This window comes from Callorhinus ursinus, unplaced genomic scaffold (genome assembly GCF_003265705.2).
Source record: "Callorhinus ursinus isolate GAN/ISIS: 27379988/994484 unplaced genomic scaffold, GSC_fseal_2.0 scaffold45, whole genome shotgun sequence".
NCBI classification, from domain to species: Eukaryota; Metazoa; Chordata; class Mammalia; order Carnivora; family Otariidae; genus Callorhinus; species Callorhinus ursinus.
In genome coordinates this window covers 7,701,494-7,713,153 of record NW_027397107.1, presented here as the reverse complement: position 1 = coordinate 7,713,153, position 11,660 = coordinate 7,701,494, and the positions used below count along the sequence as shown (strand labels likewise).

The following is an 11,660-nucleotide window of genomic DNA, read 5'->3' as shown; positions in this document are numbered from 1 at the left end:
CTGCTCCCCCACCCTCTCCCTGGGCGCTGATCTGCCCAGACAAGCAGGGTCTGACTCTGGGAGACAGAAGCTGTCTGTTTTCCCCTCCCCGGCCTCCTCTTCTTTTTCCATCCCCCCCAGATGCTGAGCGGGGAAAGTCATGGCTCTTCTTGCTGACTGAGAATCTCAGGATCCAAAGAAAACAAAATCTTAGAATGTCAGTGGGAGAAGAGCCCACCAGAAGTCTAATGTGGCTCTGTAACTCTACAGTGGTGGTGACCGGGGCTGCAGGGGTAAGTGTTGGCCCGAGGGCACACAGCTGGAACTGCAACCAGCACCCAGATGTCCAAGCTCCTGGAGAAACGCTAAGTTCACTTTTGCTTCTCATGCTAAGCCTCTGCCCCTCCTTAGCTCACGCCAGCGTGAATTCAGCCACCCCTGCCTGAGAATTTGTGTCTGCCTTTAAAGGCTAAAAATATGTGTACAGGGAAGTATGGGTCTTGAACTTCCATTCTCTGCTCCTTGATCCCCCCACCTCCCCGTGGCCTTCTCTCTTCTTCCCTTTCTCTCCTCTTACTTTCTTTGAGGTGGACAAGGGGAGGGTGGTAGATTTGGGAAACTGTGCTCTTTCCTCCTTCCACGGTCCTCATGAGGTTGGAGAGACCAGCCAGAATTTGGGGGCAGCCCCGGTGACCCAGTGTAGGGCTTCTCTAACCTGGTTACCCATCTGAATGCCCCTGTGACTCTTGAGTCTCTCCCAGGCCCTTGAACTGGAGTCACTGGATACAAGTTTATAGATTTAGTACTTTTCCTATGAGCCTCCTAATGGCCGTCCCAGAACTGATTAGCAGACCCCAGTTTGGACTGGAGTTTGGAGTGGCTAGGACACAAGTTTTCAATTAAAAAAAAAAAAAAAATCTTAGCTCTAACTCATTGTGACTTTGGACAAGTTACATAACCTCCCTAACATAATTTAGTTATGCCATATGAAGAAATGGGCTAAGGATAAAGCATGTGTATGTGTACATAATTATATGCACACAATTATTGCATAATACATATACAATTTACTTTATTATATAATACCTACTTTTGTTCATGTTTAACACATGGCAGCAGTTGGTATATAGAACATTCTAGGTCTTCAGTTTAGTACTCCATAGCTCCCCCTACTTCTAGTGCCCCAGGGTCTCTCCTTCACGGTCAGAGCCCTGTTTCTTACTGTTCTCTCTGTGTGGACACTGGGTAATGGGGGCCCAGCTCCCTAATTGTGTCTGCTGTCAGTAAAATCATAAATCAATAAGGAAAATGTGCTTCTGACCTTGAAAGCAGAATCCTTATGACTGGTCTGTGAGGTGCACACAATTTCCTATCCTGTTCTATAAGCACTTACATTACTGTATACAAACAGGACCTTGGTTGGATTCCACCCCAGCTTAGTTCCAGGCCAGGAGGATCCCAGCTGGGGTTTTATTCATTTGGAAGGTAGGCAAACAAAAAAGGGAGCTGGAGGGAGGGGAAGAGAAATCTTTGGTCCCAGCAGGAGAATACTACAGGAGTCTTCATGCCCCCTGAGCAACTTGTGTCTACTGTCCCCTCTCTCCCCAGTCCCTCCCAGCCGTTCGGTGTGTGATCTATAAAAGGAGCCACTGCTGCTCACGATTCATTCCTTCTTAACGCATCACAGTTTTCCTCCTGCAAGCATTAGGTCACCGATGACCTCCAAATCACATATTCAATGGCTCTACCATGATTTCATGGATATAAATTTGTTTCCCAATCCTTGCAAAGAAAGGCACTTTTTTTTTCTAACTTAATTTAACAAACACTTATATAAGGCTTCCAATGTGTCAAGCAGTGTCCTGGGTGTTTTTCAAATGTTAACTTATTTAATCCACATCACAGCCCTATGAGGTAGTCCCACTCTATAGAGAACACCAAGGTTCAGAGAGATTAAGTAACTTGCCCAAGCTTACCTTGTTAACAAAATAGCAGGGTTGGAATTCAACCCTGGATATTAAATGATCTTATATTGCCTCTCAGAGCAAAGCCAACTCTGAGCCCCCACCTGACAAGGCTACAGAGACTAGCAAACTATAACATTACTGGGTTCTTCCCCCCTCCATTGGATCATAAAAGAATTCTTGAGCTTCAGTGTCTAAGAAAACAGAAAAGAGGCTGATTCTCGGTTCAATGGAGGTCACTGTCATTATATTTGATCCCTCTGCTACACAGTGCCATTGTCAACACCATCCTCCTCTTATGCCAAGATGTCAAGCACTCCTGAATAGGTTTCCAAGTTGCCCTTCACAACTCTCTTCTCTACTGGCCACAAGGAACCCCTCTGTGGGCAGCAAGGCTACAACATTCGGTGAAGATTCTACATGGGTTTCAGAGGCAAGCCCATTTCCTGTGCTGTGTATAAGCTAGGATCTTGTCACTGACACTCAGAATCTCCTCCTCTTCTGTCCCCTTGATCAAAAGGATCCAAGTCACCCGAGTCGGGCGGCTAATCTGTCCCTGTTTGCCCATGACCTTCCTGACTTTAACAATGGAAGTCCCACATTTCAGAAAAGCCCTCCATCCTGGGAAAACTAGACCAGTTGGCCACCCAAATCCCAAGAGCAGATCTGGAGACTGGTGTCCTTTAATATTCTTTGACAGATGCAAGTAAAGATGGGAATTACATATAATTACTTTTTGGCAGTTAGAGTATGTTTCTTTGAATGTCACACCATGTAAAGACAGCCATATGTGGGCAAGAGATTTATTTGGGTTTCGGCAGCACACTCTTCATCAATTGCTCCCCTATTTCGATTCCTGTCCTCACATTCTCCAAAATCCAGATCACTTCCCACCTCCCGTTCAATCTTTCCCTCAGCACTTGAATTGTTTGGAAAAGTAGTGTCCTTGCATGTCATTTGTCATTGACTCATATATGGTCTTATGTTATCACTAGGAATAAGCTGACATTTATATCTTTTATTGCTATTTCATTTTTACCCTGTTTCCATCTTAAATTGCAGGGGGAAAATATTCCTTGATGGGAAGAACTGTTATATTTGTATCTACCTCTAAAATTGTCCAGATCCCAATTTGTGGGGGGAAAAGGTCATCCCCCCACCACCAAGCAATTCTCTGAATACCAGCTGGGTGTTCTACAATTCACCACAATTCTGACATGAGCTACCTGGAGAAAGCGACAGATCTCACAGGTGAAGGGTTCAGTCCTATGTAAAGACCAGCCCTGCCCCTTCAGATGACAAACGCAAGCCCGGGCTGTTACCTGTACTTCTGCCCCACTGGCTGTAAATCAGAGGTTCCAACAACCCCCTCCCTGGGTTTGATACATTTGTGAGAGCAGCTTATAGAACTCAGAAAACCGCTTTTATTCACTAGATTATCACTTTATTATACAAAGATATAATCTAGGAACAGCCAAATGGGAGAGATGCATGGAGCAAGGTATGGAGAAAGGGTGCAGAGCTTCCATACCCTCCCCAGGGGCTGCACTCTCCTCAAACCTCCATGTGGTCACCAACCCACAATCTCTCAGACCCCCATCCGTTTGGGTGTTAATGAAGGCTTCGTCACATAGACATAATTGATTAAACCATTGGTCATTGGTGAATGACTCAACCTCCAGCCCCTCTCTCCTCCCTGGAGGTCAAGGGGTGGGACCAAAAGTTCCAACCCTCTCATCACATGGCTGGTTCCATTGGCAACCAGACCCCACTGGTGTCCTCCTTAATGTAACAATAGACACCTTTATTGTTTTCATCGCTTAGGAAATTCCAAGGGTTTTAGGAGCTCTATGCCAGAAATGGGACCAAGACCCATTTATACTTATATATTTCTTATTATATTTTTCTTACTATAAATCACAATATCACAACCTCCAGGCCAGATATAGAGCCTCACACATGGTAATTACTGAGTCACACTGGTTGACCTTGTTTCATTTGGCATAATTATCTGTGCTTCTCTGTAAGGAAGCAGCTCTAAGATGGTTTGGTGCTGAACCAAAGAATCACCTGGAATCTCTGATAACTACTGTTGTAGTAGAACGATCTTGGGGTTTTAGTCCAATATATCTGGATTCTCATCCAAATTACCACTGACTAGCCTTTGAACTGTGGCTTGGAGCCTATTTATTTCTCCAAGCTTTGGTTTCCTCATCTTAAAGATAATCAAACAAAACCTCATAATATGGCTGTGAGGATTAACATTATAACATGGGGAAGTACACAGTACTTGCCATATTATAAGGGATCAATAATTACCACCTACATATCCATATAACCCCTCTCCTTCCTATGAGGCAGCATCTAGTTTCCATATTGTTATATACTAAATGAGATTTAAATTTGCCCCTCCTGGGGTCACCAAGGCCCAGGTGGTCTCTGCAGATCTTATTGAAACACCTTGCCAAAAAGAAATGTATTAGAATAACAAGACATGTGCTTTTCTCGGTGGTCTTTTTCAGCAGCTGCCCTACGAGACCATGAACTCTAAAGAAAAAAAAATTAAAATGGAGTCAAACCACCTGGCCAATGGGAATCATTGAATAGAAAGAATCTATACTTCAAACACTGAATAATTGCAGACATAGAGAAGGAGAGTTCTCAGCTACACGGAGGTCGGTTCTGTAAAGAATAAAAATAAAAAACGAACAGGTCTAACACAGAATAGCCTCAGAGTTCAATCAATGGGAGACAAAGAAACAAGGGAATAAAGAGAAGGAGGAAGATGATTCGGACAAGAATCAGACATTATCTCGAGTAAAGGTTTCCCCACTGATGCAATAAGCGTGGCATCTGTAATTAACACCAGGGCTACATTATAGGTGTATTTCTACTTTAAGGGCTGTGTGCTGGGCACTTTTTTTTTTGCTTACATTACCTGTTAATACATTTTCCTTATTCATTCTATCACAAAAAGATTTTTCTCAGTTAATCTTTTTGTTGTTAAAAAGCCCTTAGTTAAAACAATTTGTTTCTAATTAACGCTTTGTGCATGTTTCTGTTATTGACTCTTTTACACTGTGATGTATATTCACATCTATCTTCTCTGTTCAACTTGGGAAAATCCAGAAGGCAGTTTCATTCATCTTTGGGTCCCCAGAACCCAGCACAGACCTTGGTACATAGCAGGTAGTTGATATTGTTGTGTTGAATTTACTTGAGTTGAAAAAGATGTCCGAACATTACCGTTGCTTTTCCAGCACCTGGCGTGGACAGACAGGGGGTGATCTTGTGTGTAGATGGGGACCCGAACAGTCATTCCTTTCAAAAGATGCCATAAAAAGACCAAAGAGAGAGCAGCAAAGTTCACCAATGATGTAAGTCCTTCGTGCAGTTCTGTGTGATTCGGGCCCTCTGGGAACCTACCCTCTTGGGGTGAAAAAAGCAATCAGGTGACCTTCAATGGCTATCAGTTTTCAGCATGTAGCCTCTCTTGGGTTAACGTCCTGGACGTTGTACTTCCATCCATTCTTGGAAAAGTCCCAGAACTAAAATTCCTGTGGATCCCAGAGAAAATCTTTGCTTCTTACAAGTTTTGCAATGCCAGGCAAGTTATTTAATGTCTCTGCCAAAAGGGAATCCTACTTTTATGTTACTCACAGAGCTAGGATGGGCAGAATCAAACAATAGAAAGAATGTGAAGATTTTAGCCAAGAGCCTGGCACATAGTAAGTGTTCAATGAATTCAAGGATTGCTGGAGGAGAGAAGAGGAGGAGAAAGAGGTGGCTGGAAGGGTTAAATGACACAGTTATATGTGTATCCACCCGCTCATGCCCTGGCACATAGTAGGTCCTCAATAAATGTACGTTCCTTCCTCTACCCACCCCTCCCAGTGTGGGCGCTCAGTGAAGTATTGTTGAAGTGCTGAGTTGTCATCCCTCAATCAATCAATAACTGAATTGATGAATATTTGACTTGGAATTAAGCAGTTCTATTTCAGTTTTCTGAGTAAGCAAGTCTAGTCTCCTTATTTTTTTCTCCTTTAGTTCTTCAGTGACCTTTTGACTTTACAGTGTGAAGCCTCTGGACCCCACTCCTCAATGTTCCCTCGACAAGCTTTTTCTTTTGACACTTTGGGTTATAAATTCAATCAGCCACACTGATATCTGTCATTGCCAGGTGGTCAGAATTTTCTCTGAGTAGACAGTATCAGCCCCTCACCAGTTCCAAGAGGTGACCCTCCAGTGTCACAAGTTTGGTGGGAGCAAATATTCAGGAGGAGAGCTGGACTGTCCATGCAAGTGGTGCTCAAGAGATAAGCCTGTGATGGAGGTGGCCACATTCTGCTCATATTCAGCCCAAAGTAAAGGTCCCCATTCCTCCCCCCTCCCTTCTTCCCTGTATTCAACGAATATTTCCTTACTTTGTGTTTGGCACTCAGGGTCCCGTAGTGACAAGAGACGGCCCGTGTCCTATGCAGGCCTCTCTGCTAGCTGCCCTCACGTCACTCACCCACAGTTAATGTCTCTAGCTTCTGTTCCTTGCTCCATACAGGTGTTACTCAACCCACTACACCTGCTGAGAAACCTCTTCCTTTTGAAATAATTTCAGACTTACAGAAAAGTTACAGAAGTTGTACAATTAATTGATGTATATACTTCATTCGGATCCCCAACATTTTAAATTTTTACCACATTGATTTGATCATCTTCTCTGTACCTTTTTATACGTATGCCTGTTCTGAAGCATTTTAGAATGATCTGCAGACATGTGGCCCCTCTACAGCTAAACACTTCTGTGTGTACTTCATAAAAGTAAGGACATCCTTTTATAGAACCATGGCATGGTTCTCAAAACCAGCAAATGAACATTAATGGGGTTATCTAATTGACAAATGTTATTCAAATTTTACCACTAGAATTGTCCCCCTAGAATTCTTGGTAGCAAAAGAAAAAAAAAAGTACTGATCCAGAATCCAATCTGGGGGCCCATCTGGCATTCAGCCATCTTGTCTTATCCCCCTTTGCCCTGAACTGGCTCCTCAATCTTTGCCTTTTGTGACCCTCACATTTTTGAAGAGTACAGGACCGTTCTTTCTAAGATAGTCCCTCAATTTAGGTTTGTCTAATGTTTCCTTATGATTTGGTTCAAGCTCTGCGTTTTTGGTAAAATCACACCACCGCAATGCCATGTTCTCAGTGCACTGTAACAGAAGGCATGCGGGATGGCTTTGTCCCCATGCGGGTGATATTCATTTGAGTCCCTTCAGTGGTGCTGTCCATCAGTACCACTGATGAGGCTGTAACAGTACCACTGTAAGGCATTATTTTTCTTTTGAATTGTGTAAGTGCCCTGTGGAGAGGTACTCGGAGACTAAGTAGGTATCCTTTTCCTCATGCAAATTCAGTTCATTAAATTTAGCTTTCATTGATACCTCTTGCCTGAAAAAATTATTACTGAAGTGGTTGCCAAATGGTAATTTTCAAATTGGATCATTCTCTCTTCGCTTATTAGCTGGAGTTCTCCTATAGAGAAGAGCTTTGTCTTCTCCATCATTTATGCATGTATACTTGTATGCATGTGGATAGGGTGTGTCTGTGTGTATAGAGTGTATTAGTTCCCTATTGCTGCTATAACAAATGACCACAAACTTAGTGACTTAAAACTTTACATGCCTGGGGCGCCTGGGTGGCTCAGTCGTTAAGCATCTGCCTTCGGCTCAGGTCATGATCCCAGGGACCTGGGATCGAGCCCCACGTTGGGCTCCCTGCTCCACGGGAAGCCTGCTTCTCCCTCTCCCACTCCTTCTGCTTGTGTTCCCTCTCTCACTGTTTCTCTCTCTGTCAAATAAATAAATAAAATCTTAAAAAAAAAAAACTTTACATGCTTATTTTCCTAAAGCTCTGGGGGCCAAGTTCAAAATAGGGCTTATAGGGATAAAGTTAAGGTGTCAGCAGGCCTGCATTCCTTTTCTTTTTTTTTTAAGATTTGTTTATTTATTTGAGGGGGGTGGAGAGAGAGAGAGTGAGCCCCATGCAGACTCCGTACTGAGAGTGGGCCCTGATGCACAACCCTGAGATCATGTCCTGAGCTGAAACCAAGAGTCAGAAGCTCAACCAACTGCACCACCCAGGACCTCCAGGTCTGCATTCCTTCTAAAGGTTCTAGGGGAGCTTCCACTCCTGACTTTTCCAGCTCCCAGAGTTTGTCCACATTCTTTGGCACGTGAGACCTTTCCAGCAATCACACCACTCCCAACTCTGCTTCCATTATTACACCTCCTTCCCTGACCCCTCTACTTCTCTCTTGGATTTATAAGGACCCTTGTGGTTACATTGGGTCCACCAGGATAATCCAGAAGAATCCCCCCAGCTCAAATTGTTTAACTTAATCCCATGGGCAAAGTCTCTTTTGATATGTAACATATTAAGGTAACATAATCACAGGTTCTGGGAATTAGAATGCAGACATCTTTGAGGATCATTATTCTGTCTACCACAATTAGGATGGATTCACAAATTCTCATTTTACTCTATGGGTTACATTACTGATTTTGACTCTCAGATTGTCCAAAGTGTGGTCAATGGGAGCCACTTTAATCCTGCTCCTGATCCTGCATCTTTTGGACCCATCCCCATTATTCTCTGAGTCCTTTCTTGCTTTCTGGCACAATATGTTCTAGGTTCAACTTATGTTTTTCCTGTCCCTGTCCTGCCCGATCAACCGTTTCCTGAAAGGCCCTGCTTTCTTTTATTGGAAAATAATATTTAGAAGCTAATATCTGATCATCTGGTATGCTCATTACTACAGGTCCTCTCATTGGGTGCACACGCACACATCTATCATCCATCTATGTCTAGGTGTATCTATATATGTTAAAATATATCATGCTGATACCTCCAATTCCAATCCAAACCGCAGAGTTTATTCCAGTCTTCCTTTTTCATGTGTATAACTCCCTTCTCTGACACTGAGAACTCCAGCTCTCTTTTCCACAAAATATTTTACACAATTGCTCAACCCTAACTGTAGTTCGTTTTTGGGTTTGCTAACCCATATCTCTGTGTAAACAAACCTACTAACTACAGTTCAGTATTTGTTTAAGGTTCTTTCCGTCTGTAGCCTGAGAGTATACAGTCAAATACAATACTCAAAGGTTACTCGGGTTAATTGTCCCCCTCTGCATTTACACAGTTACATCTCCCTGCCTTTTTTTTTTTTTTAATCTTGTTTCCCTCAACAGGAATGACCACTTCATTTCACCAAGCAAATGTTGATCAAAAACTGCAAATCAACTGGGAGCCCTTCCTATCGAAGGAGTCAGTCTGTTTGATAGCTCCCTTATAGCAATTTCTATTTTATCTTAAATTGTTTCCTTTTCTCTGGGTCTCTCCAATCAGAATGAATGTAATGTTAGGGTAGAGGGGTGACCTCTCCCCATTCTCATCTTCCATACAGCTTCCAGATAAAGGATATAAATCTTTGTGGAATCAATGAAAACAGCCCACTGGCTAGAGAAAGTGGAACAGATGATTAAAGGGATGAGAAAAGAAAAAAAAAGAAGAAGCTGAGGCAATGCAATCATGTCCCTTACAATTTCACCATTTTTGGTTCTTCCCAATCCTAGTAATATTTGACTTACTGACTGTAATGTCTAGGGTTCCTATTTGAAGTTCACAACATCTATCGAGCATAAGGAGGGGGTATTATTGGTTCCATTCTTACAAAGGAGAAAGCTGAGGTTCAAACAGATTAAATAACTGGCCCAAGCACCCTGACTACTACACGGTCAATCCTGGAACAGGGATCTCCTTGTAATTGTTTAATGAAAAAATTCCTGTCACAAATGCACCTGCTCATTGGAACAAATCAAATCATTCAGAGATGCACGAAGAAAAGTTAATAGTCTCCCTAGAAGGCTGTGTCCTTCTACACTTTCATGTTTCAAAACTGTGGAATCTTGATACACTCATGAATGCCAGGATTCTAAGAGTGTAAGCCCTCTGATCAACATGACATGAGGGAACTGAAGCCAAAGACTCACTTTGTGATGCCAGTCTAACTCTCTGACAGGCTAGTGGCCTCCCAGATCTAATGGAGATGGACTTCCAAATTATGGTTGCTGCAGAGAGAAAAGGTTCTACTACCAGGAGCCCCTGTGGTTCTTGGGGACATTCAAATGGTTTCTCTGTTACCTCTGAGGCTGTAAGATGGGAGAAAGAACCCAGTGGAGCTCCAGAGTTTCTTTAGCTAGACAAATCCATGATACCTAACTTACTTCCTCACCCGTCTCAAGAAAATTCTGCATTCTCAATCTATCCCCACACTGGGGATGCCATGAGTGGTTAGGTGGCAGAAGGCAGGGTGAAAGAGGATGCAAAAAACTTTCCCTTCCCCTTGGGGAGCATTCGCCTCATTTAATACAGTTAACACCTTGAGTCTTAGCTATCCATCTTTCTTTAAGGATCCCAATTGTGTTTTCCACCAGGTGCTTGCTTTAGCAGCCAGGACCCTCTTGGAAAGCTGGTGACGTCCAGTTCCGGCCCAAGGTAACTCCAACAAGTAGCTTAGGGGAAGAGGAGTTGGCCTGTCTCCAGGGAAGGTCTGAGCTCTTTCTCGATCTGTCTCACCTTCCACTTCCTGAATTTGAATGCATGAACCAAGAACTATTTCTGCAGAGCCTGGGACATCTGTAATTCAAGACAGAGGGAAGAATTGCTCAAGGAAACAATGTATCAATAATCCATACAGTGGATAACAAATTCCTGCCCCTGATCACCCCTTAGTGGGAATTTTCCAAGAACCAAGGAAATCCCAAGGAATTCCCAAGGTTCCGACACATTCTCTGTCATGATTCCTAGCTGTGTGTCTTTAGACAAGTCACTCCAATCTCTGAGTCTCACACAAAGGAAATTGTTTTAACTAGATGGATCTCTACATCTCTTCTAGCCCATGCATGCAGGATTTCAAATTGAAACTCAACCACCATATAGACTTCACACAGCCTTGGGGGACCTCTCCCCATATGTCTTGGCTGGAGCTCAAGTCCTAGGCTGGGCCCCCAATTTCTTAATCATTAATCAGGGGGCTGCTCTTCACTAAGGACCAGCAGGTCTCTGACCACCTGCCTTTGTTCACGTGATATCAAGCAACCTATTTTCCCCCTCTCATTAGAATGGGCAAGATTCACAAGCCTAACATCATAATAGAGCCTGATGAATAAATTTCCATTTGCTGTGGAGGCTTTAAACTTTACAAGTGAAATCCAGGACAGATTTTTCAGCCAACCTAACTACCTCCCGGAAGCCACATAGGTTCTAAAATTAATCACATCCTTTTCTTTTCCCCATTCCTATTGTACACTGTTACTCACCTTAGCAAAATGGTCAAAGGTGCAGTTCAGCAGTTCTCAACCTGGGGTCTCTAGACCTGTAGGGATCCACAAAGGGAGTAGTGGAGGTCTTTGAGCTATTTTCAATATTTCCAAAAGCCTGACAGAAATTGTATATTATCCAAGATAAGGCTGCATAGGCTAACTAAAATGTCAAGTTGTTAAGCTTGTTGGCTGGATCCCACCAGTTCAACCTGTAGCTTTAGCTCTCAGGTGTTGATCTCAAATTGGACTTTGGAAGGCATGTGTGACTTTGATGAAGAAGAAAGGAGAAACACCGTTAGTTATACATGCAGGTTGCTCATTAGACAAAGTATTTTAAGGC

The 11,660-nt window shown here is 43.1% G+C and overlaps 1 long non-coding RNA gene across 1 annotated transcript; it reads left to right on the top strand.

Moving 5' to 3' along the window:
* The first annotated feature begins 202 nt into the window (after nt 1–202).
* LOC112839871 (uncharacterized) lies at nt 203–4,660 on the top strand. The gene is made up of 3 exons (XR_003212323.1): nt 203–272; nt 3,006–3,194; nt 4,469–4,660. It is a non-coding gene; the product is annotated as an uncharacterized lncRNA (long non-coding RNA).
* The last annotated feature ends 7,000 nt before the right edge of the window (nt 4,661–11,660 follow it).